Below are 12,700 nucleotides of genomic sequence, written 5' to 3'. Positions count from 1 at the left end.
ATGTCCATGATTATAGATACCAATTTGCCAAATAGTTGGAACCAGAGGTTCAAGATTGTCCTTGTTGTAATTTCCCACAAGGGGGACTCTGTGTTTAAATGTCGTCTGACAGATAGTAACCACGCTTTCTCCGATCTGTGGGGCTCCACTTACTTGTTCCTTGCGGAGCAAACCATCAGACCCGCTCGCTCAGCGTCCCACGTGTCCAGCCAGGTAGTCGATCGCTGGTTTGTGACGCAGGCGCCTGCACCGTCAGGCCAGACGGAAGCTGGTATAGCTGAGCCGAGCCGGTAGTTGCCTGAACTTGTCAGGCCAGGGAGAGTGGACACAGCAGGATTTACCTTGTGTTTGTGGCAGTGTCAGATGTAACAGCACAGTTTCAGTCCACTTGGTAGATTCTTGGTGAACAAAATCTTTGCAGCGGTATATAATTGAAGAAAAATCCTCTTGCGTTTTTGGAAAAAACCGCACCGGTAGCCTGGTCTCAATACACACTAGACGCGTTTCGGAAACAAGTTCCTTCCTCAGTAGATAGTTGTATAATGCTGGATACAGACACAAGTTGTTGCTTTATATACCCTGTTTGGGTTTATTTTAAAATATGGGTTGGATTGCGGACTGGGCTAACTGCACAGCCGCAATCTTCACCTTTAATGGTATAATCAATTGCTGACTACAAACGTATCACAGTGTGTGTCTTACTTGATGCATTATATTTATACATGTGTGAGTTACATGTTAAAATAAAATAACATTTAAAATATGACACATGCTGAAATGACTGGATTTTAACATAGAAAGGTTTGATGGAAAATATGGGTCGGATTTTAGACTGGGCCGATCACACAGTCTCAACCTTTACCCTGTGGTACGTAGATAGTCAGTATGCTCCAGTACATTGCTGCATACGTTTTACAATGTTACACCATAAAGACACATATTTAAAATAAATACTCACATTATAAAATACAATCAAATAAAAATAAATAAAATTATGAATAAAAATAAAATACAATAAAAATTACATGCTGGGATGTGGCTTTGGGGGGAGAAGGGGAGAAGGGGAGGAATGCAGGAGGGGTCAATGCGCTGAAAAACAGCCCGGCATTGACTCCCCGTGTAAACCAACTCTTCTCACCTATAGGAACCCAAAAATTTCAATCTCCGAGTTGAGACCCTGAGGCATCAAGGACCCAAACTCGAATATTTTCTTGGACTCCTGTCTAGACATTTTAGCCACAAAATCACCTCCTCTCCAGTCTTGTTTGACCGACTGGATAGCCATATAGCTCATGTTACTTGGATCACCTGCATGATATAATTTAAAATGTTTGGATAGAGGGTGCGTTTCTGATTGTTTCTTGATATTATTAATATGTTCAGATATTCTGGTCTTAAATACCCTTTTTGTACGGCCGATGTACTGCTTTGGGCATGGGCACTGAACAATGTAGATCACTGCCCTACTATTGCATGACAAAATTTCTTTAATGTCCCATTTGAAATTGTTGGACGTTGATATTATCTGTCTAGTGTTTCTATCAAAGTGTGTCTGTCTACAATTTTGACAGCACCCACACCTGTAGAAACCTTTTAGATTGTCCCATGGGGTTGTCAATGTTTTAATTTGATGTTTTCTTATAGTGGGAGCCACTTGTAGTCCCAAATCTGGAGCCCGAGTGTAAACTATTGGAGGATGTGCCGGGAGTATAGGACCCAATAGTTTATCATCCTTCAACAAATGCCAGTGATTGTGAATAATACTACTCACCATCTTATAATCCTTATTATATGGTAAGATTATTTTAGCTGTAGTATCTGATTCTTGCATAGTAGTAGATACTACTTTAGGTTTGAAGAATAGGGTTCTATCAAGTTGTCTTACCCTTTGTATTGAGTTCTCCAATAACTTATTAGGGTACTCTTTTAGTAGGAACTGTGTTTTCATGTTCAGTGCCTCTGCCTCAAACTGTCCATCAACCGTGCAATTTCTTCTTAAGCGCCTGAATTGGCTATAGGGGACATTCAAGAGCCATCTTGGGAGATGACAACTTGTATTCAGAATGAAGCTGTTTTTGGCCACATCTTTTTGGTAAGTGCTACAGGCAAATGTTTCCTCTTTCTTTTCAATATGCAGATCCAAAAAGTTTACTGTGTGTGGATCAATATTGGCTGTAAATTTCAAGTTTAGTTCATTGGTATTAATGTTACTTATGAACTTTAACAATGATGAATGGGATCCTTTCCAGACTAACAGGATATCATCTATATAGTGCCGCCATAGGACCAGGTCCGCTCCAAGCTTAGGGGTGATGATATCTTGTTCCCAAGCTGCCATAAATAAATTGGCATAGCTCGGAGCGAACCTGGTACCCATGGCGGTGCCAGTAGTCTGTAAATAATAATTGGACCCAAATTGAAAATAATTGTGATTCAGCACAAAATTGATCCCATCCAGTATAAACTGAAGTTGCTTGGTCGCCAGATTCCCTTTTTGTGATAGGATTTTAGACACTGCCTGTATAACCTGATTGTGATTGATGCTTGTATACAAAGAACTTACGTCCAATGTAGCAAGCATCCAATCTGGGTGACAGTACATATCTTCCAACATTTTAACTACTGTAGAGGTATCCCCAAGATACGAAGGAGTGTCTCTGACATAGGGTTGCAAAAACCTATCTAGATATTGAGATAGGTTTGATGTTAAAGATCCTATGCCAGAGACAATTGGCCTTCCAGGAGGGTTGACCGGATCCTTATGTATCTTGGGGATACAGTAGAAAATGGGTAATCTTTTTTGTGTGCCCAGGATGAAATTACATTCCATATCATTTAGAATTCCTGTTTCTTTTGCTTTATTGCACAACAATGACAATTGTTTGCAATATAAATTTAAGGGGTCCTCATGTAGTTGAGTGTAAGTTGTAATATCAGACAACTGGCTCAGACACTCTTTATTATATTTTTCAGTGTCCAGGATCACAATCGCCCCTCCCTTGTCGGCTGGGCGTATTGTGATCTCTAGGTCTTTCTGCAATTGTTTAATTGCCTGTATTTCTTGTTGGGAAAGGTTTATATTTCCCTTTTGTTTTGGATTAATTTTCTTATGTCTGCTTCAACAGCTCCTCTAAAGGTAACCAGTTCCTTACTTAATTCTTGTTTGGGGTACATCTTAGATTTAAGTTTTACATCAACATGCTGATATTTAGTTGACACTATTTCAGGTTGGTATATACTGTTTTTCATGAAGTACTTTTTACAGCATAATTTTTTAATATATTTCTCAATTGCAATGTATGAATCAAATTTATTGAGTTTAGCACTCGGGGCAAATTTTAACCCTTTTGACAGTAATGATTTTTGTGAAGGGGTTAGTTCCCTTGTGCTCAAGTTCATTATATTGTCTCCTGTGATTTCACTATCTTTTGTTGTGGACCCTCGTTTTGTTCTGCTTCTTCGTGTTCTCTTTTGCGTGTACTTGTGTTCAGTTGTGTAAAAGGATTGTGTATCTGTGCTTGTGCTGTGAATATTTTGGGCCGCATATTCGGTGTTGGGTCTATCTTCTGTGTTACTAGTATCGGTTCTTTGAGTGACTCTAGTGGTGGATATACTTCCTTGGATAGGGAAAATGTCAGAGACACTCCCTATCAGACGACATTTAAACACAGAGTCCCCCTTGTGGGAAATTACAACAAGGACAATCTTGAACCTCTGGTTCCAACTATTTGGCAAATTGGTATCTATAATCATGGACATTTGAGCGGTTCATTAGATTACCCCTTGCAGCCTAACTCTAGCCATTAGGTCTCATTCCTAGGAGTACTCCGGTTATATAGGTTTGTGCGAGAGCTCCGCACTTTTATACCTATTTACACATTTGTTTATGTATGTATGCTGATACTGACACCAAGTCAGTTTGTATTGATTTAGTGTATTAATAAATTTTATGCAAAAATACTGTGAGCCAGCCTATATTATTATTATTGATTTATTCCTCTTTTTCAGCTGGTAACTGAAAGGCTGAGCTCCAGTAGTTTGCTGGTGGAGCCTTTTCTAACTATTTGATACTAATCTTTAGACTTTGTAGATAGCTCTCACAATGAAAATGTCTGTATGTCATTGCTCTACACTAGAGTCTGAGCAACATAGCATCTTCCTTCAAGTCTCTTGAAAGTCTTAAATGCCATGCCGCTTCGGACACTAATATTCTAACCCACATTTTGCTTAAAGCTTTCTCCAAGGAAGAATCAAGGGCATCATTAAATTAATAGAACAAACTTCAGCCAGTCATACAGTATCACAATGGAAGGAAATAGAAGGAGTGTCAACATGGGTGGGAATAGGACAACCTGTAGCCAGTGAGATGTTTACAACAGTGGAGGTAGTGGTTGCATCCATGTTGTCTGAAGGGTCCAAAGGTGGCTTTGCCACAGAAGAAGACACCAGTGTTATAAATAGGAAAAGGACGGGGGGGTGGGGGGGGGGGGGGGGGGGGGGGGGGGGGGGGGGGGGGGGGGGGGGGCTTTTAAAGATAGAAAAAAAGGATTTTAGAGTAGAAATTAATAAATTTGAAAGGGTTTGGAAACCTTGGATTGAATCCTCTGGCTTTGCCTCCCAGGATATCCAGGTACTGCTTGGGCCTAGTACAGTTTGCAATCAATGTCTGCTTTTTTGCCCATTCCGTGAGACTAGAGCAAGTTTGGGTGATTGGTGGTTCCATGTATATTTTTGTAAAGGAGCGAGACTTGTGCCATTGTGTGTGTGTGGGGGGGCTCTTGTTTCTCATCTGTGATATGACTGCCATCTGTAATATCTTCATGTATATGCTATATATCTGTTTGGGGCAGTTCTGTTTGGAGATGGGCGGCTGGGCATAGGACCAGAATTGGATGCCGAGATGGACTTTCTGGGCTCTTACAGATCTGATGCACTTTCAGGTTACCTGTGTGTTATGCAGAGGAGAGGGGTTGGTTGTTTTGGTTTTCTTTGTTATAAAAAAAAATAAAAAATAAAAATATGTGTGTTTGTAGAAAGAAAGACAGAAAAGATATAATATATAATACAATATTACGGTTACTTCTAATGCAATAAAAACATCAAACTGAAACTATTTGTATCTGCATTTTTATATTTTTTTATTGTGTTTGGAGATAAATCTTTACCTCCCGTTTCCAGTTGACATGATAAATTTAAAGTGGTTGTCTGAGATTACCGTAGTCAAACATGAATGGTAGTCAGGAAGGAGTGTGAAAAATGTAAAAAAAAAACAACAACAACCTCATTCACCTTTTCTCCATTCTAACATTGCAGCTCCTGGTGGTCCCCGCTGGACTGGAACTGATGAGGTCTCATACTCGGTGACAAGACTACTGCAGCCAATCATTTGCTTCATCAGTCACATGTGCAAGAACAGCATGTGCAAGAACAGCATTTCACCACAGAGGCAAAAGCAGTGACACGTCATTCTTCTACACATGACTGCTGAAGCCAGTGATTGGTTGCGGTGGTCCCATGACCAAGAATGGGACCTGACTTTGTGCAAAGACTCAGTTCTCCTTTATGCCAGATGCAGCGGTTCAGCTGATATAGCCTTCTTCATGCTTGAAAAAAGCTGTCAGCCTAAACGTTGCATCTGGAATAAAGGGGAACTGATTCTTTACACAAAGTTTGGAGTGCTGCGCTATCCCTCTTCTATTTTGGATTACCTATTTTGGGGTGAATTGCACCAAATCTCTTAGAGGCGTGCACCCATATACTTGGACTTTTTGGAGTGCTATCCACCCAATATATTTATCTGCAGTATGTAAAGTTCAACATAACTTTACTATTACTTTGAGGAGGTGCAAATCTTGAAGAGGGTACATTGCATAGTGGTTACAGTAACGAGATCAATAGGCTTATTGGTGTCGCTCACAAGGAAGCACACACACATTGTGGTTTCAGCATACCTCTATGTACAGTATCTGTATGCATCACAATGGGCACAGTATGCAGTATATAAATCTAAAAAATACACATAAAAATTAAAATTTACTGGGGTCAGAAGTTTTTTCCAAAGTTTTACATTTTTTTCAGTATGAATGGCAGGTGGCCGCACATGTGTGGTGCACTATTATCACTTTGCGGGCTCTGTTTTAAGTATAGGTGCAGGGCCCTAGCGATATGCCCCCAAAGTCTGAGATGGGAATACCCCTTTAAGTTACCTCGTAGCAGTAAGGAGGAAAGATAATCCTTTATTTTGAAAATATTTCCCCTTGTTTAGTAAAAAAAGGAAAGTTAAAAGGTTCGTTGGTGGCATATCGCTAGGGTCCCCCTTTCTCTATAACCGGCCCCCGAAAGTGAAGAAGAGCACACCAACCACTGCTCCATTAACTTCTATGGACTGCCAGAGATAACGATCCGGCGCTCGGCTATTTTTGGCAGATTTGTAGAAATTAATGGAGGGCGGCCACGCATGGGGGGCTGCTCTCCGCTCACTTCAGGGGTCCCATTCTGGAGATGGCTGCAGGTCACAGAAGTGGGATGCGAACCTATCTGACATTGGTGGCATATTCTAGAAATATGCCATCAATGTCTCAGGTGAGACAACCCCTTTAAGTATATACGGTAAGTAGCATCCGCATAACTAAAGCCATAGGACTTTCCATAGAGCCCAAAAATTGGCGGGGACCCTATCCGGTTCAAAACATTGTAACTTTTTGTGGATAATAATAATATGGTGGCTTTTTGCTATAATGTGGTCTTCTGATATTTGGCACAATTTTTCATACCTTTATTATTGCTACTTATGCTGCTGTTTTTATTTGCTTACACTAGGCAGTGGCTACTCTAGCTTTCAAATTTTGGGGGGGGCACACTGGGGGCCAGGACAAAAGTAGGGGGGGGCAGCTATGACAACGATACATTTACACAAGTACGCTTAGAAATGCTGCGATACTTTACCCAATACCTAAAACAGCAACAGGGAAGAAAAGTCCTGCTGTCTGTGGTTTAAAAAAAAATATTAAAAAAATCACTCAGATTTCAACAAGTCCTAGCTGCCTGTGGATGACACTTTTATAGGGAGGGGGATCTGTGGATGGCACTGCTTTGGGGGGGGGGGGGCTGTGGATGACACTGCTATGGGGGGGATCTGTGGATGACACATACCGTATATAGCATCTTATGCTATATGTGTCATCCACTGATCCACCCCATGACAGTGTCATCCACAGACCGCCCTCCCTATAACAATGTCATCCCTATTTCCCCCTCTATAACAGTGTCATCCACAGATCCCCCTCCCCGCCAACTCACAGGAGTGTACATTTGACATTTCTAAACTGTAATCCATATCCTGCAGTAACTTTAAATCAGGATTAAGTGGCTGCTCATCTCCGCTAGTACCTTAACCTTACACCACTCAGCGAGCTTCGGTAACAGGGCCAGGCTACAGCCTACAGTTACTGCCTGTTAGTTGTTACCGAGCGAGCGCTGATTTCTGCAGGTCAGAGGATACGGATTACAGTTTAGAAGAAATGTACACTCCTGTGAGCGGTCCAGTGGCGGATCCAGAGCCTGGTCTCGGGAGGGGCACTTCCAGATTATTTTCTGTCCGCTGCCACAGAACAAGGGTGCTTATAGAACAGACTACACAGTGTAGAGGTATACTGTATATTGTGTGGCACAGTGTAGAGGTATACTGTATATTGTGTGGCACAGTGTAGAGGTATACTGTACATTGTGTGGCACAGTGTAGAGGTATACTGTACATTGTGTGGCACAGTGTAGAGGTATACTGTACATTGTGTGGCACAGTGTAGCTGTATACTGTACATTGTGTGGCACAGTGTAGCGGTATACTGTACATTGTGTGGCACAGTGTATAGGTATACTGTACAGTGTAGGCTATATGTGAAGAACATAAACATATTTCACATGAAAACTTACAATTACTTGGCTTGGCCCTTGGGGATCTCGGACATCACTTCAACACTTTGGCCGGGGCTCGGTGGAGCTGATGTTGTGTTTCATCCTAATGAGAAAGATTTCATAATAAGGATTTGGAGAAGGGCAGAGGGATAGCAGAGCAGGGAGAGGCTGGTGCTGCTACTAGGGGGTCATACCATGGGGAGTAATAAAGTCCACCATAATGCCCCCCCAGTAGAAATAATTATCCTTATAATGTGACAGTGCAAAAAATACCCCCTTCTAATGCCCCAGTTGAGCTAATGTCCCCATAGTGCCCCCATAATGTGCCAGTATAAAATACCCCTATATAGTGCCCCCAGTAAATGCCCCCATAGTGCTCCTCTCCCTCCTTGTACCAGTATAAAATGCCCCATATATCGTGCCCCAGTAGATGCCCTCAGTGTCCCCCATGATTTGCAAGTATAAAATACCCCTTCTTAGTGCCCCCCGTAGATGACTCCTTAGTACTCCTCTCCCCCCTTCCCCATAGTACCCACCATAATGTGTCCCAGTATAAAATGCTACTGTACAGAGCCCCCCATATAAAATACCCCTTCTTTGTGGCCTCAGTAGATGCCCCTATAGTGCCCACCAATAACGTGCCAGTAACAAGTGCCCCCATCACGTGCCAGTAACATGTGCCCCATCACGTGCCAGTAACAAGAGCCCCCTATCACGTGCCAGTAACAAGAGCCCCCCAATGTGCCAGTAATAAGCCCCCCATCACGTGCCAGTAACAAGAGCCCCCCATCACGTGCCAGTAATAAGCCCTCATCACGTGCCACTAATAAGCCCCCCATCATGTGCCACTAATAAGCCCCCCATCATGTGCCAGTAATAAGCCCCCCAACATTGCCAGTAATAAGCCCCCAATGTGCCAGTAATAAGCCCCCCAATGTGCCAGTAATAAGCCCCCCAATGTGCTAGTAATAAGCCCCCTCAATGTGCCAGTAATAAGCCTCCCCCCAATGTGCCAGTAATAAGCCCCCCAATGTGCCAGTAATAAGCCCCCCCCCAATGTGCCAGTAATTAGCCCCCCCAATGTGCCAGTAATAAGCCCCCCCAATGTGCCAGTAATAAGCCCCCCCAATGTGCCAGTAATAAGCCCCCCCCAATGTGCCACTAATAAGCCCCCCAATGTGCCACTAATAAGCCCCCCCCAATGTGCCACTAATAAAGCCCCCCAATGTGCCAGTAACACTATTGTAAAAAAAAACAAAAAAAACTCATACTTACCTCCATGTCAGCGATGCGATGCAGGCCTCTTCCGGCCTGTGTCCCGCGCTGTATGGCTCAGGCGGCACGATGACGTCATCGCGCCGCCTGCGCCGGCCTCTGATAGGCTGTCGGCCTAGTGCCTGCAGCCTATCAGAGGAAGGGGAAGGGACACGCCTCTCCCTCCCCTGGGACACGCCGCAGCACAGGCAGGCAGATGACTATGGAGATGAGCGCAATGGAAGCGCTCATCTCCCTGTCCCCGACTGCGGCGGCTCACTTGGGGGGGCATTTTAGTTAGGGGGGCACATGGGGGGTCACAGCATGATGTAGGGGGGGGGTGGCCCCCTCTGGCCCTCCCTAGCGACGCCACTGACACTAGGTGGTGGGGCCCCATGTTATTTTGCTATGGGGCCCTATGAATTATAGTTACTGTACGTCCCTGGTACTTAGGGAGTAGAAGATATATGGCAGCTGTTCTGGAGGTGTATGTATAAAACCTGGTTTCTATTTTTTTGTGGATGTGTGGTGTAGGTTATTATATGGTGATCAGTATAGAGAGAAGTAGTTATATTACTTTGCAGATATTGTGAAGGAGTTGAAAGAAGTTAGTAGAGTAATAACTTGGACCCTACATATATCCAGTTGGTTGGGGGGGGGGGTTAAGCAGGGGACAGATAAAAGGCAGTATAACTGCAATAGCAAATAGCAAACTCACAGAAGGAAACAGATTATGCTCACCGCCTTGTCTCTGTTGGATGTCCAAACAACAGGTGCTAGAGATGTCCTGAGCCGGAAACAGGTGTATCCACAATGAACAAAATTAAAATAAATAAATAAATCTCTTTTTTGAAAAATACTTAGATTTACTCTCATTTTATTGAATAAAGATGTTAGACAATTACAATAGCGTCGAAAAAGCTGACATGTTCAAAAAAAAAACTAGACATCATTATGACAGCAGACAAGTACAATCTGTTGCTAAAGGCATTAGCTAAATTTCAATCACAGTCTACTATTGTGGAGAAGCATTTCAGGCAATGAAAATATACTTGTTATTGTCATCCTCCACAATCCTATGAATGTCATCGGAAATATTCAAATCCGAAGCAAAATAAAACAACCATAAAAGAAAGAAAGACAAATAAAAAAGGAATTCAGGAGCGTATAGAGAGGAATTGAAGTAAGGAATAAGCAGGAAGGGTTAGGGACCATATGTTCCAGCACCTTGATGAATGGAAATCAGACCTGTCTCAACCACAGCAATAAATAATAAAGCCACGGTACCAGCAGTTTGGTGTCACTTGGAAAGCTCTCATACGAGGCTAGAGAAATCTGTAGAGTATAGAAACAGAGAAAGGGAGCTCCACCTAAGGTAAAACATGTACTCCTTAGTAGTTCCTCCATTTTAAATAGATGTCGTAGCTCAGCAGCCCATTCACAGAGAGAGGGTGGAAACCTAGATTTCCAATGTCTCGGGGTAACCAATCATACCACTGTGAGAAAGAACCTCAGTGCATTTTTCTTTTTCTGCATTTTCCTTTGAGCTAAAATCCCTGGTAAAAGCGAGAGAAGAGTCACTTTAGGTAGGTTGGGCACTTTTTTCCTTGAGAATTTACTGTAAACTTGAAGCACTATGTCCCAAAATTTACTTATGGTAGGGCAAGATATGTAACATGGTTCCTTCCTCCTGTCTACATCTCCAACATAAGTTGGATACAGAAGGGAACATGCTATGGAGGGTCGTCTGACAGTAATACCACCTGAAGATAATCTTTAAGTTCTTCTCTTTTGCATGGACAGCTAGAGATAATCCATTAGAGAAAGCACACATCTTGAACGTTATCCGATGTAAAAGTAAGCTGTAGGTCTGCTACCCACTTTCAAAAATAAAGAGCTATGCCTGCATTGCTCCGATCTAACAGAATCCTGTACATCTGTGACAACAGTCTGGACTCTGAAGTGAGTTCCGGGATGCAGAAAGAGATTGTCGAAGTCAGTTAAGTCATGCCGATGCCCATGGCTGAGTAATCTATCTAAGAAGGATCTCAATTGGGAGTATGAAAGCCATAAAGAACCTCTAAAACTGAGGGACTCAAAAGACACTATTCTTTTTATCTCTCATTGCATCTCGGACCCGTGGGCATGAAGATTTATCCCATATCAGAAACGTATCCACGCTTAGTGCAGGGATGAAAGCAGGATTGCCTAAAAGAGGCATCATAGGACCTGGTCTCTGTGAGATCTGAAACTTCAAGACACAGGTATTCCATTGAGTAAGAGCGTGACGAACTAGGAAGGGCCACTCCTCTAATGGTGGTCTATCATCCTGGATCACCCATGGAGCAACCAGTAGATCCTTTGGGGAGAGTTCTTGTTCTATTTGGACCTAAAGTTTCAGAGATTACTTATTAGACCAGTTTAAGATCAATCGCCGAAGCATGGTACAGCTTAAGATCAGGTAGTCCTGCTCCCCCCTTAATTCTAGGTTTGGTCAATGCCAACGAAAAGAGAAATTGCTTTGTACAAGGTGCACATCAGTCAAGGGGAGCAATATATTCAGCATTTCACTTTTGCTGAGATTAATCTTGAAATTGCTGACCAAACCGCTTAAATTCGCTAAAAATGGATGGGAGGGAGAGGCTTCGACACATAAAGGAGGAGAGCATCCACATAAAGTGCCAGTTTGTGTGAATGATCTCCGACCTGTATTCCAATTACCAATGCATACAATAGGGGTGAGAGGGGGCATCCTTGTCGAGTCCCATTTTTAATAGTAAAAGACGGACTTGGGCCGTGGAGTTGGTGTACATGGCACAAACCCTATCCACAAAGCCAGGTCCTGTACTTATTTGTTTCAGAGAGGCTATCATAAATCTCCAATGTACCCAATCGAATGATTTTTCATCAGCCACTGATAAGAGACATAAAGGGACATGATGACTACGTGCCCGGGAAATAAGATTGATAGTGCATTTAGTGTTATCCCTAGCTTCTCTGCCTGTCTCTGAGAAGTCTTCCTCCACTGTAGAACTAACATCTTCTGAAACTAAAGGCAACGACGTTCTACTAAATAGGTTTTGATACGGTTATCTAGGTTTTATAGTGATGGCCCCTAATGTTATATAGTGATTTGAAATATGATTTAAAGACCTCAGCTATTTGGCGTGGATGGTGAAATGATGTGCCTATCATATCTTTAATAGTAGGAATGTAACTCCCTTGTTGGTGAGGATGTATAAGTCTCGCTAGAGCTTTCCCAGGTTTGTTGGCATTCTCAAATAGATAACTGCGAAAGCATTCAGCGTTTCCGCAAGTAGACTCAGTGAAAACATTCTGAAGCTGATCTCTGACCAGGGAAAGCTCAGAGAAAAGCCCAAAATGCAAAGATTGTTCATGTGAGTGTTCTAATGCAGCTACCTGAGTTAGTAACTGCTGTCCTTTGGCAGCCCGATCCCTCTTGAGTCTATCCCCATGTTGGATGAATACGTATAACGCATTTTAATGCTTCCCATTGCAGAGGAAGAGCCGT

General features: G+C 42.7%; 1 protein-coding gene across 1 annotated transcript in view; it reads left to right on the top strand.

Moving 5' to 3' along the window:
- Window positions 1–5,707: 5,707 nt before the first annotated feature.
- The window catches only part of LOC121008884 (cytochrome P450 2W1-like), a 56,292-nt gene continuing 49,299 nt past the window's right edge, over window positions 5,708–12,700 (top strand). Inside the window, exon 1 of the mRNA XM_040441620.1 lies at window positions 5,708–5,718. The gene's annotated coding sequence lies outside the window, so the exon portion shown is untranslated. The remainder of the gene's footprint in view (window positions 5,719–12,700) is intronic.

This window comes from Bufo bufo, chromosome 7 (assembly GCF_905171765.1).
Source record: "Bufo bufo chromosome 7, aBufBuf1.1, whole genome shotgun sequence".
Lineage (NCBI taxonomy): Eukaryota > Metazoa > Chordata > Amphibia > Anura > Bufonidae > Bufo > Bufo bufo.
Note: the sequence above shows the minus strand (reverse complement) of the source record. Positions and strands in the feature narration are given on the sequence as shown.